Source organism: Abramis brama, assembly GCF_963993115.1.
Source record: "Abramis brama genome assembly, chromosome: 7".
NCBI classification, from domain to species: domain Eukaryota; kingdom Metazoa; phylum Chordata; class Actinopteri; order Cypriniformes; family Leuciscidae; genus Abramis; species Abramis brama.
Window position 1 is genome coordinate 30,791,104 of NC_139969.1, and position 24,763 is coordinate 30,815,866.

Here is a 24,763-nt window from a genome sequence, read left to right on the forward strand (position 1 = left end):
GGAGTTGACATGTTAAAGCCGTGACCGCATATACTTCAACATTGTTTGTATAAAATATGAAAAATATATAGGCCTAAAACTTTCAGGACTATGTATCCTGTGAGATCCACAATGAGCATAGGAAAGGGGTCCTCAGAGTTAAAGATGGCCATGACATTGCCTGATTTATTGTTTGAGTTGACACAAAGTTAGAACACAACCTATTTAGAGATGGCTTTTCTGTGTATGACGTGTCTTGTCCCTTATCTCAAGAATCAGTGATATATATTGTGATCATACATTGTATGAATTTTGTTTCAGTATAATGAGCTTCATTAGGTGGCTCAACGCGATCACGTAAACAACATAACAAGATTTCCGACAGCAGGGGTGCATCGATCTAAGGCTTGGCCAGAGATTCATTCATTTGGAACCATGGTGTGATTCATCATTAAAAGCAGGCTTCTTCACAATCTAACCATTACCTTCATTAATATTGTAAAAGTATAAAAGCAGAACATATACCTACACACTCAGTTCTAGTGCTGAAGTCCTGAAGTGCAAAAGATTATATAAAAAACCCTTATGACACACTTCACAAGAACCTTTTCTAAGTAATGCACTGTGACAAAACAAACCTCAAGAAAAAAAAAATTCTTGAGAAATGGGGAGGCGAACCAACGACCCCCTCCAACCTGTCTGAATGTTTCCATGACAACAGACTATAACGGGCCACAGCGTCGCAGGTACAGCGTGGGAGTGTCCCTCGGGCTTCAGAAGACTGTGTACCTGTCATGACATTAGATTGGAAAGATTGGATACACACAAAGGTGTTGATTATTAGAAATTTATTGGGTTTTCTGACCTTTCCCGCCTCAAAGACTGCCTCAAAGACCTTCTATCTATCTCCATATAAAAGTACTGTGGGGTGTCCCATTTTACGGACTTATTTCCATATTCCTGACTTATTTCCATTTCCATAAAATATGATTTGGCCATGGTACATGTTCAGAAAACATTGCAAGCATCGCATTTGCATTCTTTAGGTATTCCTGTGCATACACTAGAAGTTAGAACAAGGAATTGGAACAATTCATTTTGATTTGATCAAAACCGATCCGATTATTTTTTCCAAAAAAAAAACTGCACTTCAATTTGCAATTTACCAACACTGAGGCTTTACCAACACAAAAAATCTGAGTTATGGATAAGAAATGAGTCAATAAATACATTTATTCTTGATCTAATAAAAAGGATGTCATGTCAGCAAACTAACACAAAAAGTTCACAGATTCGCACAATTAAATAATTAAAATGTAGATGTCTGTCACGTATAGGGAATTAAAGCAAAATTCTAAGTATATATTCTTACAAATATTCAAAATCTGCATTATAAATTGCAAGTGGGAAGGAAACAACAACATTTAACATATGTTGCAACACAAGATTATAAATAATGACGTAGAAATTCAACGTTCTGTTAAACTTCTTTCATTTAAAGAGTCCAATTGTTTCTACCGTTGTGAAAGTGCAGGTACAATCTGAAACAGTCTCTAAAGCACTCTTGCTGCCATCAAAATGTATTATTACATCCTATTATAAATGCACACAGTTTGTATTGTTGTGTTTGCATTGTATTTACATTTCAATAGTGTCAGAATGAAGCTGTGCTTAGGCTTTAGTCACTCTCAGCTTCACAAAACAGTCTTTGATATAGGTCAGCCTAACGGTAATTGTAGCCATTCTCTTGTTTTGTTTCTTAGCAAAGAAAAAAATAAAAAATCATAAATGGCCAAACACAACTGAAACACACGTGTCAACACTGCTTAGTGAGAGAGAAATACCATTTCAGAATGCTAAAGTGGTGCAGGGTATTCATTTTCTAAGGTCTGAGAAAGATAGAAAAAAGCATGACTCAGTTCATTGCAACAGTCAAATCCATCTCTGAGGTCTGAGCTTAACACTCATGATGAAATGGCAGATCATACAGTGTGACCAAACTATTCCAGACTGCTAAAACAGCTGTTCACTTTTCTCTTTTTGCCATATAAATGTAGACTCATCAAAATACAACATATGCACAGCACTCTATTACTGTTCCAAGGTAGATCCACAGTGTATCTTTGTAACTTCTTCCTAGAAGCCATGTAATGCAGTTATATTTAGACATCACTAGTCAATACACCAGTTACATGAAATTCATTCATCCTTGAAATGTTAATGATATAATTTGTACATTAATAAAAAATAAAAAAAAAAACATTTGTATATATAACATATACGTATTGTAAATATTGCATTTTGGACCCAAATGCAATGTAATGCAATTCAATTCGATCCAATTCAATTCGACTGAATTCAATGCAAAGCAATGCAGTTCAATTTAATTCAATTAAAAATAATGAATTGCAAAAAAATTCAAATCAATGTGATTCAGTTCATCAAAAATCAATGCATTTCACATCAATGCGATGTTATATATAGATCCGGGTCACTAAAGACCAGAATTTGTAATAATGATTGGTGAAACATTCATGCATTTAATGGTTATTTTTTTCAAATGCTCAAGCAGCAACATACAGTGAGGAAAATAAGTATTTGAACACCCTGCTATTTTGCAAGTTCTCCCACTTAGAAATCATGGATGGGTCTGAAATTGTCATCGTAGGTGCATGTCCACTGTGAGAGACATAATCAAAAAAAAAAAAAAATCCAGAAATCACAATGTATGATTTTTTAACTATTTATTTGTATGATACAGCTGCAAATAAGTATTTGAACACCTGAGAAAATCAATGTTAATATTTGGTACAGTAGCCTTTGTTTGCAATTACAGAGGTCAAACGTTTCCTGTAGTTTTTCACCAGGTTTGCACACACTGCAGGAGGGATTTTGGCCCACTCCTCCACACAGATCTTCTCTAGATCAGTCAGGTTTCTGGGCTGTCGCTGAGAAACACGGAGTTTGAGCTCCCTCCAAAGATTCTCTATTGGGTTTAGGTCTGGAGACTGGCTAGGCCACGCCAGAACCTTGATATGCTTCTTACAGAGCCACTCCTTGGTTATCCTGGCTGTGTGCTTCGGGTCATTGTCATGTTGGAAGACCCAGCCTCGACCCATCTTCAATGCTCTAACTGAGGGAAGGAGGTTGTTCCCCAAAATCTCGCAATACATGGCCCCGGTCATCCTCTCCTTAATACAGTGCAGTCGCCCTGTCCCATGTGCAGAAAAACACCCCCAAAGCATGATGCTACCACCCCCATGCTTCACAGTAGGGATGGTGTTCTTGGGATGGTACTAACACGGTTAGTGGAATTATGACCAAAAAGTTCTATTTTGGTCTCATCTGACCACATGACTTTCTCCCATGACTCCTCTGGATCATCCAAATGGTCACTGGCAAACTTAAGACGGGCCTTGACATGTGCTGGTTTAAGCAGGGGAACCTTCCGTGCCATGCATGATTTCAAACCATGACGTCTTAGTGTATTACCAACAGTAACCTTGGAAACGGTGGTCCCAGCTCTTTTCAGGTCATTGACCAGCTCCTCCCGTGTAGTTCTGGGCTGATTTCTCACCTTTCTTAGGATCATTGAGACCCCACGAGGTGAGATCTTGCATGGAGCCCCAGTCCGAGGGAGATTGACAGTCATGTTTAGCTTCTTCCATTTTCTAATGATTGCTCCAACAGTGGACCTTTTTTCACCAAGCTGCTTGGCAATTTCCCCGTAGCCCTTTCCAGCCTTGTGGAGGTGTACAATTTTGTCTCTAGTGTCTTTGGACAGCTCTTTGGTCTTGGCCATGTTAGTAGTTGGATTCTTACTGATTGTATGGGGTGGACAGGTGTCTTTATGCAGCTAACGACCTCAAACAGGTGCATCTAATTTAGGATAATAAATGGAGTGGAGGTGGACATTTCAAAGGCAGACTAACAGGTCTTTGAGGGTCAGAATTCTAGCTGATAGACAGGTGTTCAAATACTTATTTGCAGCTGTATCATACAAATAAATAGTTAAAAAATCATATATTGTGATTTCTGGATTTTTTTTTTTAGATTATGTCTCTCACAGTGGACATGCACCTACGATGACAATTTCAGACCCCTCCATGATTTCCAAGTGGGAGAACTTGCAAAATAGCAGGGTGTTCAAATACTTATTTTCCTCACTGTATGTAAGTATATCATATTATATTTTCCCAACAGTTACAGCATGACGAGAACAAAATTTAATGTATCAAAATAATTAGTCAATTAACCTCAGAGACCTGAACATCAGCACACACTTTTGTTCAACGGTCATTCCAGAGAAGGGTTAAAACCCATGTGGCGACACTAAAGGGACTCACCACCAAAGCATTATAGATGGCTAATTAAATCGGTCTATTTTTTGCTATGAAGGGATGAACTTCAATCAAAGCTCCACCACAATCAATTATTGCTCTCTCTCTCTCTGCAGTTACACTTAAAAAGGTTAGAGCAGTGCCCATCATCAGAGCGCTCTGCTGGAACGCAGGAATTACTCATATATGAGATCCAAAGCAAAGAAAACAAACAATAATGTCGCAGTTTGATTCTACATTTATGTTGTTCGTGTGTGATACTTTTTATCTGTAATGCTTGCAAGTCAGGGCTGTGTAATTATTGACCTCAAATGACATCAATCAAAATTGATTGCAGGACAAAGGCCAGATAATGAGCAAGATATTGAGGGCATTTACAATTGCTGGGTTTGTTTGTCAAGTCCATGCATACTGGTTATAAATTATTTTGAAAATATAATTCGAGAGGCTTCATAATTATTTGATCAAACAGACTTGTTTAAAATAATCTTCAGCCAGTCGTTCCTCATGGAGAGGTTCTTCAGGAGGACACTCAGCCAGGAACAGCACATGGTTTGATAGACTTTTCCACTTTTTATTCTTATAACATTTAGAAATAATAGTATCCTTCTTCCTCCTCATTACTTCACTGCGACTGGACAGACCAAATAGTTGACATGCAAATAAATAGGTAATGTGCAAAGTAAGTGGTCAAGCTGTAATCAGTTTTATGACATCAAATGAAGAAATCAAATGATTTTTGTAGTCTACTTTCAAAATGTGAATGGTGTAATAAAGTATTTGATATGATGTAAATGTATTTAGTTACTATACTCAAGTATCTTTTTGGCTTTTTGGCAGTAGTTGTACTGAGTGTCAAAGATATTAGCAACTTTTACTCTCTACTCGACTACATTTTTGAATAAGTAGACAGTTTTACTGGCAACCCTGGAATATATGATCAAAGATGGCTGTAAAAATAAATATGCTTTTTTTTATCCTTTTGAAATTTCATGAAAAAAATTCACAAAAATGTAACCTTTCATTGAAGTAAAAGAATTGAAAGTGCATTATATTGTCTTAATGCACAGTGAGGAGGGAATTTTGAGTGGCCAAAGACTCTCCAAGGATCACAGATGGAGAATTGCAGAGATTAGCTGAGTCTTGGGGTCAGAAAGCCTAAAAAATAAAATCAAACAACCTCTACATCCCAACATGTTGTTTGGGAGTTTCAAGAAAAATCCTCGCTCATCCAAAAACAAACTCCAGCATATTCAGTTGGACTTCAGTTCAGTTCAGACTGGAACTTCAAAAGGGACTGGATTCTGTGGTCAGATGAAACTAAAAAGAACTTTTTGGTAGAAAACCCACTAGATGAGTTTAGTGGACAACAGGGATAAAAAGTACCTCATGCCCACGGTTAAATAAACTGCTGAATCTTTAATGTTTTGGGCCTATTTTTTTGCTGGAGGTCCTGGACATCTTGTTCAGATACATGGTATCATGGATTCTGGCAAATACCAACAGATAAAAAAACAAAACCTGACGGCCTCTTATAGAAATCTTATAATGGGCCGTGGTTGGATCTTCCATTAGGACAACGATCCAAAACAAACATCAAAATCAACACAAATACTGTATGAGTCACTGAGCACAAAATGAAGCTTCTGCCATGACCGTTCCAGTCCCCTGACCTGAACCCTGTAGAAAATGAGTGGGTTGAACTGAAGAGAAGAAGCGCCAAATAAAAATAAACACCAGTAATGATTTTTTTTCTAAGGTATGTTTACAAAAGCTACTTAAATCTCCTAATTGAGCTAAGGCATAATCCTGGCTTAATCTAAGCCAGGGATGTCCAATCCTGCTCCTGGAGGGCCACTGTCCTGCAGAGTTTAGCTCCAACCCCAATTAAACACACCTGAACAAGATAGGTCAAGGTCTTACTAGGCATTCTAGAAACTTCCAGGTAGGTGTGTTGAGGCAGGCTAGAGCTAAACTCTGCAGGACAGTGGCCCTCCAGGACTGAGTTTGGACACCCCTGATCTAAGCCTTTGTCTGTGAAACCAGGCCTAAGAATTTTACTCAAGTCCTATTGGAATTGGTGACTTGTAACTTGTAATGGAGTCACTGTTAGGTATCTTTACTTGTACTCAAGTATGGTTTTCAGGCACACTTTACACCACACATCCTCAAATAGCAGAAGAATTGTCTCGGAAGAATCTCTTATGTGGTAGAAAATGGGCTTTCATAGATGTATTAAAAGTAGGCAGAGACATTCTGATGAATGATGATACAAAGTAAACAGTGTTCATAAATATTTGTTTGAAAGCATGAATGTCAGGCCAGTTCCAAATGCTTAAATGTTGACCTCCTACAGAGACTGAAATCAAACACTTCACCTCTGCCTCGATGTGAACTCGAAGGCTGCAGACATGATGTATCATGTTTTTGTGAACCTTATATCTTCCTGCCACAGGGTAACGAGTTAGTTAACAGCACTAATTATAACATTCTGTATTCATCAGAGATGCTGCTTTCTTCTCCTCTCAAACAGACTAATGAAGGTCGCTTCACCATAGCAACACGTTGAAGAAATTACAGAAGACACGAGAGAATCCCAAACAGCATTTTCTGAGTCATTCTTCACATCGCTGTCATTTCGTCAACTTCTCAGATAGTGTACCTGTAGTCAGAGCTTATTTTAAACTCCAACATCCAATTACAAACTTCCAGCAGAGATTATTTCCACACAACATATATACCAGTAACTTGCTTTTCCCCCTCCCACAGTCAGTTTAACACTTCTCTAAAAAAAAAAGAGCGATCTGAATATCCAGCCAGCTTAACATGCTGGGCTTAGTGACATTGAGTAATACACATCCACTATCAGCGCATATGACGCCCTGCTGTTCAGAACAAATCCTGCTAAACTGCTGTTCTCACAAAAAAAGAGGGAAAGAGAGAGAGAAAGAAAGAAAGAAAGAAAGAAAGAAAGAAAGAAAGAGAGAGAGAGAGAAAGAAAGAAAGAAAGAAAGAAAGAAAGAAAGAAAGAAAGAAAGAAAGAAAGAAAGAAAGAAAGAAAAGAAAGAAAGAAAGAAAGAAAGAAAGAAAGAAAGAAAGAAAGAAAGAAAGAAAGAAAGAAAGAAAGAAAGAAAGAAAGAAAGAAAGAAAGAAATTGTCATTCATTAAAGGATGTTTTGTGAAATGGCTTTAAGTATCCATTATTGTATTTATTCAAATATAATAAATATAATAAATATTGAATTCATTTATTTACAGTAACAATGATATTTTCTGATATTTTACATTGTCTATATTTGGTGAATAAAAATGACTTTGCTTTTGTTTTATATTTATATTTTGTTTTATAAGATCTATAATAAAAGGCATAATGAAATAAAGACTGTCCGAAATAAAAATGTTGGTTTGTTTAAACTTTAATTTTGTTTGAACTGTGTTGTCAACCATATTGATGTCACTACCTTAAATATTTCAGAAAAATCAAACTGATGTTTTAATATAAAAAAAGAAGAAAAGAAAATAATAGAAACGGTGTCGTTCTGTTTTGTTTTCGTTTTCATTCTTTCCCCTGTTATGGTTTGCTGGAGTTGTGTTTTCTTGTTAGTTTCCTAGTTAGTTCCACACCTGTTTCTAGTTCTGTTAATTACCTTTCTCTGTGTATTTAAACCCCGAGTTCTGTCAGTTCCTTGTCTGGCGTCATCAATGTTTAACGTGGTTGTGTTTGCTTGTGGATTACTGTTAATCTGATTGCTGGTAGTATTCCTTGGTGGTTTTATTATTAAAGACTTTTCTGTTTATTCTCCTTCTGTTATGAATAAGGCTGGTATCCATTCAGCCGACCGCCAGAGGGAGCCCTCTCCCAAATACTAGCCATGAACTGTTTCTTCTATGGTTACTTCCTATTATCATCAACATCGTCTCTGCCTTGTGTTTTGGATTTGTTTTGCTGATTTTTATTAAACTTCCTGCAATTGGATTGTACCTTCGCCTCCGAATCCTTCACACCAATGTTGTGCGCTCATTACTGCAGCCAAACTTGACAATAATAATGTCTGATATCAATACATCAGAATTCTAAATACATTCAGAATATATATATATTTTTAAACAGTGTCTACTTACACCAACTGCAAATAGCCCACCTTGTTGGCAGAGGCTATTTACACTAACTCCGTCTACCATTGTTTTATTAAGCCGGAAAATAACAGGATCAGTGGCATGGAGAGTTGACAGGGATAGGGGATTAATTACAGGGATATTTAATGTCCCATTAAGGCAGCATCCATTTATGTTTTTAATAAATATAATCATATTTACTGAATATGTTGTTGTTATTGCATACTGTTTTATAGTACAATACACTACACTACACTACACTAGGGACGGATTAATGCCCCCCTCTTCAAACATGAGCATCAAATCATGATATTAGAATGGTTTCTGGAGGATCATGTGACACTAAAAATTGGACTTATGATGCTGGAAATTCAGCTTTTAACTCTTTGTGTATCTAAGCCCTCACTGTACTGCATGGAAAGAGGAAATATGCAAACTATTTGCCAGAGATTGGATTTGGAGACTGCCCTTAATAAAATGTGAAAAACAAATCTTAGAAAAATATCAAGATATTTAAGTCTTATGAAACTATCTATAACATTAAAAGTTTCTCCCTTTTTATGTGATTGATTATGATAAAGTATGATGATAGAAAATTAAATTGTTTATCACACTTGAACAGATACATGCCATTTCCATCAGTAATAGATAAACAGAGGCAGCGTGTGCAGAATAATTTGGTTCTTTATGACAGCTAATGTGAAGACCATCATGAGTCCACCAAACATAACTCAGACAGTTTTCATTATAATTTCTGGAAGGTTCATTAAAATAAGTGTATTCCAAATTGAATACACCTGAATCTCAAAAGCGCCATTCATACCCCAGAAATCATTCTAAGCAAACGTAATTAAGAGACATTATTAGGAAAGTCATTAGAAAATCACTCAGAGGTGAAAGCAGCAGAAGGCAAATGTTTAAATTTGAGACCATTTCTTAAACGGGTAGAAAAGAAAGAGGTAAAATATAAGTATTTGGATGGAAATTGTTATTGCTAAAGTCCCCCTGTGGTGAAAATCAAGTTTTTAAATGTTGTTTATATGTCTACGTGGTGTTTTTTAATATGCTTTATGCTTTCCTGCAGTGGAAAAGAGACAGTCTCAAAAACGTGGTTTAAAAATCGCAGTTGTTCTCTAAGTCACAAACATTTTGTAACCAATAATGTCAACGTACGGAGCGAGTTTTAGCATATCATCATTACTATTCAGAGTCTCAAGAGAAGCCAGGTTATCCCGGTATATGTTTCTGTTGATATGAAAAATCATGTACATTTAAAAATATAGGAGGTGAATTATGTATATGATGTATATTACGATGTTATGATTAACAATATGCCTTCCACTGACGTTCTAGGATGCTGATTTTTAAAGGCAGCTGACTGACTCAAAAAAAATTTTTTTGATGCTGTTCACTTTATTTAAACCATTTATTTTGATTCAACACCATTGTATCAGGTTTCTGGTTCAAATGTGATTGCTTCATGTTAAATTGACTCGAAACGGTAACTCTTTGACATAACTTGAAATCAGGGTGTGTTTCAAGAGCTGTAACATGTTCCTAACCCAAGAATGGGAAAATATTTAGTGTAACATAAGCAACACATTATTAGCTGTTTGATAACGTAGTCAAGCCAAAGGCAAATCATATTTATTACAGTTACGTGTCCGACGTAGAGAGCGATACATAAAATGCATTACCATTCTGATATATCGACCGGTATGAGCCTGTATTATCCGCTCTTCCACTTCTTCTTCTGAATCAGTTTCTGGTTCAAACATATGGCTAAATTAAACCAGTATTTACAGTAAAGCTGACCGAGTGGATCAGGTAGTCCAAGTGGAGGCGGGGACTAATATGCATATTCATGGTTATATTCATAGTATACGCAGATCTGCATGATGGATCTGCATACTAAATGAAGCAAGGGTGTACAGTTACATTCAAGCTATTTTAAGGCATGAATACATTATTCTCACAGGGGAAGAAAAAAAACTTTTAAATGGGTCATTTTGGTGATCAAAGATGAGTTAAAAGGGATCAAATTAGGCGGACTTTAATCTTTACGAGTAAACATCTCAACAGAAAAAAGAAAAGGCTATCAAGCTCCAAAAATAACTAATAACTAACCTATATAATTATGGTTCGTGAGAGTGAAAGACGGAAATTGAAGTCGTTGACGTGCTTCGTTTGGTTATGACATATGTAAAAAACAATGTTGTTTTTTCACTCTAAATCTGACTCACTTCAGGGAAGATAATCAGTGCATAAAATGTGTTTTCCACTGATAAATAACAGCATACGGATTTGGAAAAGCATGAGGATGAGTAAATAATTACATAATTATTTTAAATTGAACTTTTCTTCAATAATACAGAACTACAAAAGACATGTGTGACGCTTCTACAAACTTCTAACCACAAATACACAGAATATTCATTTTTTAGTTTAGCATTTAGTTTTGCTGAGAGCAGTAGCCTACTTGATATTCTCAAAGTTGTTTTTCTAAATAAGAAGGTTTTTTCTGTACACAGAAGATCAGCGGGAAGCAATATGAGGATTTGTTATTATAGATCTTCACAGCCAGCGCTGAACTAATGCAGTTTCTCAGAATCCCGTTTGAGATATAAATAGGTCTCAGGACTCTCATGTTCATAGAATATATACGAGCAATGTGGCATATTGCAATTAGGCTCAGCTTGTTGTCCGGAATGTTTTTTTTTTAATAATTCAAATTGTTCAACAGAATCATAATAAACTGTGAATGAACTCGATGAACCCTGGATTTCCTGAATTCCATTACCTTGTTTAATACAAACATTCTTTTATACAAAAATCTCAATTTACAGAGAAAAGAGGAAAAAAAGACAAATTTTCAGATATATATTCTACTCACAAAGATTATTTTTCTTAGTTTTCTTAACACACTGATTCAATATTTCTTGTCTGTGTTAGGTAAAGAATGTGAATCTACAGGTTAATGAGCTAGTGCAACTAGGCAAACACAGATTTTGCCTGTATCAACTTTTCTGTCCTGAATCAACAAGAATTGATGACATAACCCATAACCCAAACCCATGACACAGCAGATATTGTTAAAATGGAAAAATGTCATTCCTATTAAAGGAACACTGACATTTTCAGCTTGCATAGTTCACACAAAAATAAACATTCTTGGTTACAGTTTATTTTAAGATGTCCTTGTTACAGTGTAATTATACCTTTTAGTGCTGAGTAATATTGTACACATTATGGGGTTCGGGTTAGGATTAGGTTTAGGGCTAGTTGCATAATTTATACATAATTTAGTTATTACTATAGTAAGTGCATGGAACATGTAACAAGGACACTAAAATGTTACCAAATTGTCATCATTTAATCACCCTCATGTTGTTCCAAACCTGTATGACAAAAACAGGGAAGAAAAAAAAGCTGTTTTAGCTGTTTTTGTCCATAAGTCAATTGGGTTACACTTTATTATAAGGTGTCATTGTTACAGTGTAATTATATATTTAAGTACTGAGTAATATTAAGCAACTACATGTACGTACTATAGGGTTAGGGTAGGATTAGGATTTGGTTGAGGGTTAGTTGCATGTAATTATGCATGATTTATAGTTATTATATGGTAAGTACATGTAACATGTAACCAGGACACTGTAAAATAAAGTGTTACCATCAATTGTCCTTTATTATATGAACTTAAACAAAATATCTTCTTTTATGTTCCACATAAGAAAGAAAGTCAAATAGGTTTGGAACGACATGAGGGACAGTGAAACATGACAGAATATTTATGTTTGGGTGAACAATCCCTTTAAAAGAAGGAGGTCCAACATTTCAGGAGGTCAGTAAAGGACTGATAGGAAAACACTGGACAAACACTCAGAAAAGTGATTTCACTTGTCCTATATGTAGTTCTTAGTTCAATTTTTTTTTTTTTTTCAATATGACTCTGGCTCTCAGTTTAGATTAAAAGAAAGTGGCTTTGTAAAGATCCATTCTAGGGTCATTTTAGGTGTAAAAAGTTTTGCAGTTAGCAATTTCAGCCCTGAAGTTGCTTCTACAGTGCCTGCAGGCAGAATGAGACATACCGCAGCAAACTAGCAAAGTTTCGAGCAACACTAAAACTGAAGATGACAATCTGACAGCCAGCACACAAACTCTACTGCATGTAGTTGACATTAAGCAGGTAAATGGCACATTTAATTAATCTCAAGGGAACCTGAAATTTCCTATATATGTCATTACGATCTCTCCTGTATGTTGCATCACCAGTATTTGCAACATCCAGTGACAAGATGTCTGCTAAACTAATTCATTGCAAACAAATTCAGCAGATGGAGGTCTTCAGTGCTTGTTGTGCCAGCAAAATGTGTCGGTCTCATGCATGCATTATAATTTAGTTTAATTTCCCCTCTAAATAATGAGTCACATGTACGTTTCTAAACCTGTTGCATAGGATTTTCCAATGGATCTAAAAGAGGCCCCATTATTTATATCAGTTTCACCTGCAACCCACAGGGACCCCGTCGCCATGGGAACTGCCGAGGTGATTGGGAAAAGATTTCACATCTTAGGCTTATCCAACCTGAAACGTAGGCAGTTGCGTTTCATGAGATGCCAGAGTCAGCCCAGTTTCACTGACATGCAAACATATCTTCTCAGAAGAAAGCGTAGCATTCTCTCCACGTCACACCAGCGGCAGTCAACCACATCAGCTGATTAGATTTCCCTTCATACACGTATAAGAGAGGAAACCTCATTCATCAGTTTATTTCCGTTATAATCACTTATTATTATTTTTAGGTTAATACAATGGCATGTGTTCTATTCTCTAAATATCTAGTTTAGTCATAAAACTCTAGAGAGCAAAGGCTGATGGGTTTACATGCAATCTGCAAGCAATCACATCATTACCGCATGGCACAAGCTGATTGGCCTCTGCTGATCCTGCAGCCAATGAGATTGCTTGCTCAACATTTAAATAGTCTGGTTCAGTGTTTGCTGTAGGGTAGTCCTGCAGAGAGTTCCTCTAAAACCCTCCACCTCCCCAGCTCCACCTGCCTATATCTGTAACTGGATTTATATATACAGTGAGGAAAATAAGTATTTGAACACCCTGCTATTTTGCAAGTTCTCCCACTTGGAAATCATGGAGGGGTCTGAAATTGTCATCGTAGGTGCATGTCCACTGTGAGAGACATAATCTAAAAAAAAAAATCCAGAAATCACAATATATGATTTTTTAACTATTTATTTGTATGATACAGCTGCAAATAAGTATTTGAGCACCTGTCTATCAGCTAGAATTCTGACCCTCAAAGACCTGTTAGTCTGCCTTTAAAATGTCCACCTCCACTCCATTTATTATCCTAAATTAGATGCACCTGTTTGAGGTCGTTAGCTGCATAAAGACACCTGTCCACCCCATACAATCAGTAAGAATCCAACTACTAACATGGCCAAGACCAAAGAGCTGTCCAAAGACACTAGAGACAAAATTGTACACCTCCACAAGGCTGGAAAGGGCTACGGGGAAATTGCCAAGCAGCTTGGTGAAAAAAGGTCCACTGTTGGAGCAATCATTAGAAAATGGAAGAAGCTAAACATGACTGTCAATCTCCCTCGGACTGGGGCTCCATGCAAGATCTCACCTCGTGGGGTCTCAATGATCCTAAGAAAGGTGAGAAATCAGCCCAGAACTACACGGGAGGAGCTGGTCAATGACCTGAAAAGAGCTGGGACCACCGTTTCCAAGGTTACTGCTGGTAATACACTAAGACGTCATGGTTTGAAATCATGCATGGCACGGAAGGTTCCCCTGCTTAAACCAGCACATGTCAAGGCCCATCTTAAGTTTGCCAATGACCATTTGGATGATCCAGAGGAGTCATGGGAGAAAGTCATGTGGTCAGATGAGACCAAAATAGAACTTTTTGGTCATAATTCCACTAAACGTGTTTGGAGGAAGAAGAATGATGAGTACCATCCCAAGAACACCATCCCTACTGTGAAGCATGGGGGTGGTAGCATCATGCTTTGGGGGTGTTTTTTTGCACATGGGACAGGGCGACTGCACTGTATTAAGGAGAGGATGACCGGGGCCATGTATTGCGAGATTTTGGGGAACAACCTCCTTCCCTCAGTTAGAGCATTGAAGATGGGTCGAGGCTGGGTCTTCCAACATGACAATGACCCGAAGCACACAGCCAGGATAACCAAGGAGTGGCTCTGTAAGAAGCATATCAAGGTTCTGGCGTGGCCTAGCCAGTCTCCAGACCTAAACCCAATAGAGAATCTTTGGAGGGAGCTCAAACTCCGTGTTTCTCAGCGACAGCCCAGAAACCTGACTGATCTAGAGAAGATCTGTGTGGAGGAGTGGGCCAAAATCCCTCCTGCAGTGTGTGCAAACCTGGTGAAAAACTACAGGAAACGTTTGACCTCTGTAATTGCAAACAAAGGCTACTGTACCAAATATTAACATTGATTTTCTCAGGTGTTCAAATACTTATTTGCAGCTGTATCATACAAATAAATAGTTAAAAAATCATACATTGTGATTTCTGGATTTTTTTTTTTAGATTATGTCTCTCACAGTGGACATGCACCTACGATGACAATTTCAGACCCCTCCATGATTTCTAAGTGGGAGAACTTGCAAAATAGCAGGGTGTTCAAATACTTATTTTCCTCACTGTATCTATTTATGTATATCGTACAGGCTCACATAGCAGATCTATAGTCTGACATATTCAATAGCATGCAAAAACTATGTCGAGAGCTGTCTAGATTTAAATATTTTTACTGTTTTTAAGAAAATAAAAAAATATTTTTTATAATTTTTTATAATAATATAATTTTTTCAGTTATTGGTGTCTTATTCATAGGTGACTTTTCAGACATACTGACCTTTGATGATAATGAAATCATCCATCCATCCATCCATCCATCCATCTGATATCGATGCTGCTTTTAAATTTGGCTTAAGGATGAGTAAATAATGGAACTATTTTTATTTCGGGAAAAACTATTCTTTTTGGCAGCCCAAATTGTAATGTATGCACATTTACTACACATATACTGAATAACAGATGTACTCACAGTCAAACAATCTGAATGATCTACAACGACATATCAACTTGTCAGAGTCTGAATGCAAAAAAACCCTCAAAATATCATTTGAATGACAACCATCATTTGAATTTAAAGGGATAGTTCACCCAAAAATGAAACTTCTGTCATCATCAATGCTTTCTCATGTCAATCTAAACCTGTATGACTGACCGTCTTCTGTGGAACACAAAAGAAGGTATTCTGAAGAATGATTCAAGAACTGTTTTTGTCCATATAACACAAACAAACAAACATTCAATACACAGATATTTAGAATGGCCGCACAAACGTTGAGTTTAAAGCACAATGACAATCTGACAACTATCCATTAGCCTCAAGAGAACTAAAAAGTCCTTTATAAGACCACTCTCTCTCTTCTTTTTCCCTGTGTTCCTGCCCTGTTGTGATTTCTTCTTGTATTCCACTGCCATGTAATTTCCCTGAGCTTTGGGGGTTCAGCTCAGATTGACGTGAGGTTAATGGTCTGACATGCCAATGACCTGGTAAGTCATTCTCTCAATTCTCACTTGCTTTAAATGTGATTGGCTATCTCGCAGTGTGTGAAAATAGCTTCATGTGGCGCACTTACAGAAGCAGAAGAATGATGAATATCAAGATTTTGCTCAACTTTTATATTTCAATTTCCAGGTGGAATCCGGTATTTAAAAAGGTAAAACACACTTAAGAAGATTCAGCAGCAATAATAAATTCAATTAATATGAATTTAAGCTATAATACATTTTCATTTACTAGCAAATAACATGCAATTAAGTGTCCAAAAACATCAGTTCACACTAAAATAAATTATTTTAAAGTAATAATACCGCAGTAAAACTTGACTTATTTTTCACAGAATATCTCAAATGTTTCTCAGTAGGCAGTGTGATAATATCACAAACTTGGGATGCACGATATATATCGGCCACCATAAGTATCGGACAATATATGTCAATTTTGAATGTAATAAAAGTTGGCCGATATGTTAAAGCTGATGAATTATGGATTATTATCAGATGTGCACTGTTCGCCATGTTGGTTTTGAATTGCAGGAAATATGATTGAAATCACTTCAAAAAGGAAAATACGTATGGTTAAGAGCAACATGTGCAGCACAAGTGTGTCATTTACATAAAATAATAATGACAACATTATAATTGTGTGCATGGGACATGGCTTTTAATGGTGAGACTTTTGTCTCTCAAAAATTATATAAAAAATTTGGATTTAGGTTTATCGGTCAATATATCATATCCAAAGATCCAAAAAATAAATTGTTTTTGATGATACCCTGAGTGTTCCATGAGTTGACGCAAAAATAATAATAATAAAATAATTAGGAAAAAATACAATTAAAATAAATAAATTCTTGAAAAATAAACACTTCCTAAAAAAAATATATATTTCACTTGCTACCTGCACGTTAATGCAAATGTGTTGTTAAATTATTTAAATATTAACCGTATAATAGTTTAGTTGTATTGTCCTTTCAGATAAATATTATGGATAATATTTAATATTTAATAAGATTGTCAATATAAATATTAACCTTACAATATCAGGAAGCACTTCAAGAAAATTTTTACATCAAAGGGGTTCGGCTGACAAAAAAGCAGAACTTTTTTAAAGACAAAGTTAATGTTTGAATGAATTTGAATAAATAATTTAAATGAATGAATCATTTAAAGGAAAACTTTTAAAGAAAAGCTGTTTGAATGTCAGTGTTTGGTAATAACAGTTCAAAATATCATGTTTTATGTTCCACAGAAGAAAGAAAGTCAGTTTGGAACGACATGATGACAGACTTTCCTGAAAAAGCATCCTTTGAGCTATCAAATATTCTTCCGGGATGGAATGCCATTCTCTCTGCTCTCTGATTGCCTTTTGGCGGTGAAAGGAAATGAATCGCTCTCCGCACATAAACACATCCTCATTTACACTCATGCACAGACTGATGTGAAGACCATTCATTCCTCATCTTATACACATCAACCATGTTATAGATCACACCACAGAAACCATTCCATTGACAATGCAAAAACATAAAAAGAATGCCATATAGCTAACGTGCACTGCAGCTGTGACAGAGATATGAGAAAACATGGAATTTTATATTTGTGATTTATGATGCTTGTAAAAATAGATTTTGCCTGAATAAAAACTTCTGAATGACTATAAATGAAGCCAAATAATGGTTTGTAATTACGGTGAACTCCCAGTGCTAGCCAGACAAACTTTGGTCTGAATGAGGTTTTAAAAAAAAAAATCAAAAAATCTCTGTTAAAATATGAACTGTTCAGCTTTCCTGTAATAAAGAAGAAATAAATTTATATTAATAAGAAATAGCATACAGATAATGCAGTGTGATAATTGCAGTGTGCTTGTAGTGCCGCAGATGGAAGAGATTAATTAAGTCATCTCGTCTGAATCACATTAGCCATCTGAAATGCCAGCAGATTTAACACAAGCCTCTTCACTTTATACCACATCAACACATTTTATTAAAAACGACCTCACAAATCGCATTGATTAAATGAGAGCCAACCAGCAAAAAAATATTATTTTCTATTTAAACAAATTTTAAAATGTAATTTATTCCTGTGACGGTAAAGCTTAATTTTCAACATCATTACTCCAGTCTTCAGTGTCTCATGATCGTTCAGAAATCATTCTGATATAATCATTTGATGTTTAAGAAATATTTCTTAATATTATTTCTTAATGTTGAAAACTGTTGTGCTGCACAATATTTTTGTGGAAACCACAATACATTTTAAGCATTGTTTGATGAATAGAAAGTTCAAAAGATCAGCATTTATTTGTAACATTATTATGTCTTTAGAGTTACTTTTGATCAATTTAATGCATCCTTTTTTAATAAAAGTAAGCATATATATATATATATATATATATATATATATATATATATAAAAGCCTAAAATCTCAAAATTAACTAGTCAACTATATATATAGTTGACCTGAAACTTATTTTGAAACTCTAATTTTGAGATTTTAGGCTTTTTAGCTTTCCATAAAGTGCTTTTTTCAGACTAGTTGAAAGAAACCATCCAAAACACACTTTTAAGTGCATCTTTTAGCACTATACATCTATTTGCGTCTGTAGATTTCAATTACAGCACATATCTTTAAAGGCCATTTTCTCAAAATGAGTTTTTCTCCTATTCTTGAGTCAGAAATATCCACTTCAGCAGCACTTGCATACACCAAACTTTACCATTTTATTCTTTATCTTTATTCTGAATCTGATGGTTATTACATAGGGGTTTGTTCATATATAATTTGCCTGACTGTATACAACATTTTATTCCTAAAAAAAAAATGGTGAAAATGATTTTTTTTTTTTTTTACAGTATTCTATGATTTATGGAGTGATAAAAAGAGATTTGACTCTAATATGTCCAAAAAAAAAAAAAGTTAAAAGAACTTTGAAAAATATATTTTTTTAATGCAAATGAGTGCATATTTAATTAGATAATGCATCTTTTGCATATTTAAACATAACATTTCAGAAAACTTGTAATACATTTTTTTTTTTTGCAATTCTCAATCAACTGGGAAAGTATGGGGATATCTATTAGTTTAAAAGGTATTAGTTTGCTATTCGGAGCAAAAATATATAAAACAGTCACTTAACAACAGGAATGATATAAATCCAATGGCTTCAGTCAGTGTTTGCTAAGCTCACGTTGTGAAATGTGCCCATCCTCACATCACACATCCCTTCATCCACACCAGTAAAGGCAGTGCATCAAACGCTGAAGAATTTGCAGTCTGAGCTGACAGCCGTGCTGTCAGAATCTAGCTTTATTAACACTCAGCTGCGATGGCCTTGGGAAGCGGGAGTCCACACAACACTCTGTGGGGTTTGTAAAGCTCTTTACATTTGTTTATGAATCTCAATCTATTTATTTGGAATAATGCAGCAATCCTAACCCCATGACACTCAGGCTGTCAATCTACCATCAGTTCATTAAACCAGTTCTAAACAGGAAGTGAATATAGAATTGACGTCAAGGGGAAAACAGCAGAACATTTATTTTTTTCTCTCCTACTTCCAGGTCCATTGGACTTCCCAATGGTAGTATGATTATGAAGAGTAATATTTGTGTGTCATCTCCACCAGTAAATGCTTCATTTGAGGGTGAAGTGCAAGCAGCATGTGAATGAGAACCATTCTCCTGAGGTACATCACACACCTGTATCCCCAAACACCTGCTCATGCTGGCAATATCATCTGAAATGAGAGAGAACAGCATCCACTCTGCTTAAATGAATATGAATGCTTTGCTCTCGTTTTTCGTTATTTCAAGATTAAATGTAATTTTTCTCCAGTTGCTGTGGCATGGCAGTCCGTGCTGGCACACAAGCGGCTGAAATGTGAGCTAGTAGAGGTGCTTAAGAATGCATAGGCAGACAGATTAGGCTTATCGCCAGCTTATAAACTTGGATATTCTTTGGCTGCAGCTCAGTGTTTCACTTTTAAAGGGTTCATCAGAAAGGGATTTTTCCTTGATCTTTTGACAAGTAAGAGGTCTTTGTATCATTAAAACATCCTGCAAGTTGGCCTGATAATGTCACGGTTCATAAATCCTATGCCTCTTTCTTGTCTCGTGTTTCTGTTGTTGTATGTGGTTCCCGGTGTGTGATCTCGTCTTGTTCCAGTCTCGGTGTCTCCTCGTTCCTGTTCGTGTCCCCGTGGATGTTCACCCTGGATTTGTCACGTCACGTCATCACCCTTCATCACGGCACATCTGACCATCGAAGTCCCTGCGCCACTATCCTGTTTCGCCCTGGACATTATCTATCATCAACTTGTTTACAATAAATAGAAAAGAGTTAACTTGCATTTGCTTCCATGTTTCTATCATGACAGAACGATCTGACCGTTCGATGGAAGCAGCGAGTAGCTCCACCAGATCGCTGGAGGAATTCGTGAACAGCAGCATACTTCGAATGGACTCCCAGGAGAAGAACCTCGGCGATACAGCTCGCGCTGTTCAGGCTCTAGTGGCGCAGGTGTCCGGGCTCACCCAACAGCTTCAACATCTGCGAGGTCCCGCTGCGCCCCCCACACCGCCGGTTCCCCCACCACCACCAGAGAATCCCTCCCAGTCGGAGCCCCGCCTACCAGTTCCTGAGTCCTATGCAGGTGAACCCAACTTCTGTCGAGCTTTCTTAACACGATGCTCCATGCACTTCTCTCTTCAGCCCAGAACATTCAACAACGAGCAAACCAAGGTCGCCTTTGTGCTGACGCTGCTGACTGGGAGGGCGGCACGCTGGGGAACAGCGGTGTGGGAGAATCAAGACCCATGCTGTGCCTCGTTCCAGGAGCTCTCCGCCGAAATGAAACGAGTTTTCGACCGGGCCGTCGCTGGACGTGAGGCAGCAAGGATGCTGGCCGATTTGCGACAGGGAGAGAGATCCGTTTCAGACTTCTCCATCGAGTTTCGGACTCTAGCAGCGGAGAGCCAATGGAACGAGGAGGCGCAGTGGGATATGTTCCTGCATGGGCTGGCTGACCGCGTCCAGAAGGAGATTTATGCCATGGACCTGCCAGCTTCTCTCAACGACCTGATTGCGTTGGCATTAAGAGTGGACGCACGGTTATCACGAATGAATCGACGCACTTTGCCCAGTCGCCCCACAGGAGGGTTCGAGGGCCAACGATTCGGAGGCGGGGACGCGGTCAGCCCTGTCTGCGATCACGAGCCCATGCAGGTGGGTCGAGCCCGGCTTTCCCGGGAGGAGAAGGAGAGGCGGAGATCCCAGGGCCTCTGCATGTACTGTGGAGGAGCGGGCCACTTCGCCTATAACTGCCCGTTAAAAGGCCCAGCCCGATAGTAAGTATGAGGCTACTATCGGGTGGGATCTCCGCCGAGAAGTCCTCATCCACATCTACTCTCCTTCCGGTAAGACTGAGATGGTCAACTCACCTTCACGACTGTCGAGCACTGCTGGATTCTGGGGCAGAAGGTAATTTCATGGACCATTCATTTGCACGCAAACTCCAAGTTCCCCTCAGACCCCTCACACACAAGATCTCAGTACACGCTCTTAACGGCCAGGAACTTCCCACCATCTCACTCATCACCGAAGACATCACTCTCATCACATCAGGAAATCACACAGAAATCATCTCCTTTTACATTCTGGACACTCCCCTCGCACCCATCGTCCTTGGTCACCCCTGGCTCACCCGTCACAATCCTAGAGTGGACTGGCTAACCAATTCTGTGTCTGCGTGGAGCAGTTTTTGTCATAAGTCTTGTCTTGTGTCTGCTTGTCCGTCTGTTTCTGTCCCCGTGTTTCAGGAGGAGGCAGTGGATTTATCTAACGTGCCCGCGGAGTACCTGGACCTGAAGGAGGTGTTCAGTAAGTCTCGGGCTGCTTCTCTTCCCCCGCATCGTCCCTATGACTGTGCCATAGATTTACTGCCAGGTACGTCTCCGCCCAAGGGCAAGTTATATTCACTCTCTGTTCCAGAGAGGGAGGCCATGGAGAAATATATTTCTGATTCTCTAGCAACAGGGTTCATCCGTCCTTCCTCTTCTCCAGCGGGGGCGGGGTTCTTTTTTGTGGGGAAGAAGGACGGGTCTCTGCGACCTTGTATTGACTACCGGGGGCTGAACAGCATCACGGTAAAGAATACTTATCCTTTGCCGTTGATGTCTTCAGCCTTCGAGAGGTTGCAGGGAGCGTCCATCTTCACGAAATTGGATTTACGTAATGCTTATCATTTGGTCCGCATCAGGGAGGGGGATGAATGGAAGACCGCTTTTAACACCCCCAGGGGGCACTTTGAATACTTGGTCATGCCCTTCGGGCTGTCCAACTCCCCAGCGGTCTTCCAAGCACTTGTCAACGACGTGTTGCGAGACATGGTCGATCAGTTCATATATGTCTACCTGGATGACATATTGATTTTTTCTTCGTCTCTCCAGGAACATGTGCAACACGTCCGACAAGTGCTCCAGAGATTGCTAGAGAATGGGCTTTTTGTCAAGGCGGAGAAATGCGATTTTCATGCACAGTCTGTTCCTTTCTTAGGTTACATCGTGTCGGTTGAGGGAATGCGCATGGATCCTGAGAAGATTAAGGCTGTGGTAGAATGGCCAAGTCCAGATTCCCGTAAGGCCCTACAGAGGTTTCTGGGGTTCGCCAATTTCTACCGGCGTTTCATTCGCAATTTCAGCCAACTAGCCGCACCTCTGACCGCCTTGACCTCCCCCAGAACGACGTTCAGGTGGTCAGACGCAGCCGAGGCTGCGTTTGCCAAACTAAAGGGTTGCTTCGTTTCAGCCCCCATTCTGATAACCCCTGATCCATCACGTCAGTTCGTGGTGGAGGTCGATGCGTCAGAGGTGGGGGTAGGTGCAGTGTTATCCCAGCGCTCTTCCTCAGACGATAAGATGCATCCTTGCGCGTTTTTGTCTCATCGTTTATCCCCTGCGGAGCGCAATTATGACATTGGCAACAGAGAGTTATTGGCAGTCAAGTTAGCATTGGAGGAATGGCGCCACTGGTTAGAAGGGTCGGGGGTACCTTTTATCGTCTGGACCGATCACAAGAACTTGGAATATATTCGGACAGCTAAAAGACTAAACTCCAGGCAGGCTCGGTGGGCTCTTTTTTTCGATCGTTTTGATTTTACTCTCTCGTACCGCCCGGGTTCCAAAAACATCAAACCCGATTCTTTATCGCGTATTTTTGACCGTTCCGAACGCCCGTCTACTCCCGAGTGCATTTTACCAGAGTCTCTATTCGTCTCTACACTCACATGGGAGATCGAATCGAAGGTCAAGAAGGCCTTAGAAGGGGTAACGCCTCCGACTCGTTGTCCACCGAATCGTTTATTTGTGCCTGAGGGTTTACGGTCCAGCGTGATTCAGTGGGGACATTGTTCCAATGTGGCTTGCCATCCAGGAGTTAATCGCACTAAATTTTTGGTCAAGCAACGATTCTGGTGGCCTCTCATGGCTCGTGACGTTCACAATTTTGTCTTGGCTTGCTCAGTTTGTGCCACAGGTAAGACTTCCAATCGCCCTCCAGATGGGTTACTTCAACCGCTGCCGGTGCCTTCGAGACCCTGGTCCCATATCGCTCTAGATTTTGTCACCGCCCTCCCACCCTCCCAGGGTCACACGGTAGTTTTGACCGTGGTGGACCGGTTCTCGAAGGCGGCCCATTTCATTCCCTTGCCCAAATTACCCTCAGCCAAGGAGACAGCGTTGATTGTCGTTAATCACGTCTTTCGGCTACATGGCCTCCCGATAGACGTGGTTTCTGACAGAGGACCCCAATTTGTGTCCAAATTTTGGCGAGAGTTTTGTAAATGCCTGGGTGCGACTGTCAGTCTGTCCTCTGGGTTTCATCCCCAGAGCAACGGCCAAACTGAGCGAGCCAACCAGGTTTTGGAGAGAACGTTGCGATGTTTAGTGTCCAAGAATCCTTCCTCTTGGAGTCAGCAACTGTCTATGGTGGAGTACGCCCACAACACGTTGCCAGTGTCATCCACGGGCCTATCACCGTTTGAATGTAGTTTAGGGTACCAGCCACCTATTTTTCCTAGTCTGGAATCCGAAGTCGCGGTCCCCTCTGCCCACGCCTTCGTCCAGAGGTGTCGCCGCACTTGGACTAGAGCCCGTGAGACTCTACTCCAAGTGGGGGCGCGCACTAAGGCCAAAGCCGATCGCCACCGGCGTAAGCCTCCCGTGTATGTCGTCGGTTCTAAAGTGTGGCTTTCTACCAAGGACATTCCTCTCCGCTCCGTTTCTAATAAGCTTGCTCCTAAATTTATTGGCCCATTCTCTGTCACTAAAATCATTAGTCCGGTGACAGTCCGCCTCAATCTTCCTCCAGTGTACAGGAGGATTCATCCCGTCTTTCATGTGTCCAAAATTAAGCCCGTTTTTTTTGCTCGTATTAATCCGCCAGTCCCGGTTCCCCCCCCGCCGCGACTCGTAGATGGGGAACCTACTTATTCGGTCAGTCGTATTCTGGACTCAAGGCGGAGGGGACGCGGATTTCAGTACTTGGTGGACTGGGAAGGTTACGGTCCGGAGGAGAGGAGTTGGGTACCGGCTAGAGACATCCTGGATCACACCCTTATCGATGATTACAATCGGCAGGTAAGGGAGCCTGGGAACGCCAGGAGGCGTTCCTAGGGGAGGGGGTACTGTCACGGTTCATAAATC

The 24,763-nt window shown here is 39.1% G+C and overlaps 1 protein-coding gene across 2 annotated transcripts in view; it reads right to left on the reverse strand.

Annotated features, from left to right (window-relative positions):
• ak5 (adenylate kinase 5) overlaps window positions 1-24,763 on the reverse strand; it is an 89,848-nt gene that overhangs the window by 27,979 nt on the left and 37,106 nt on the right. The gene's annotated exons all lie outside the window — the stretch shown is intronic.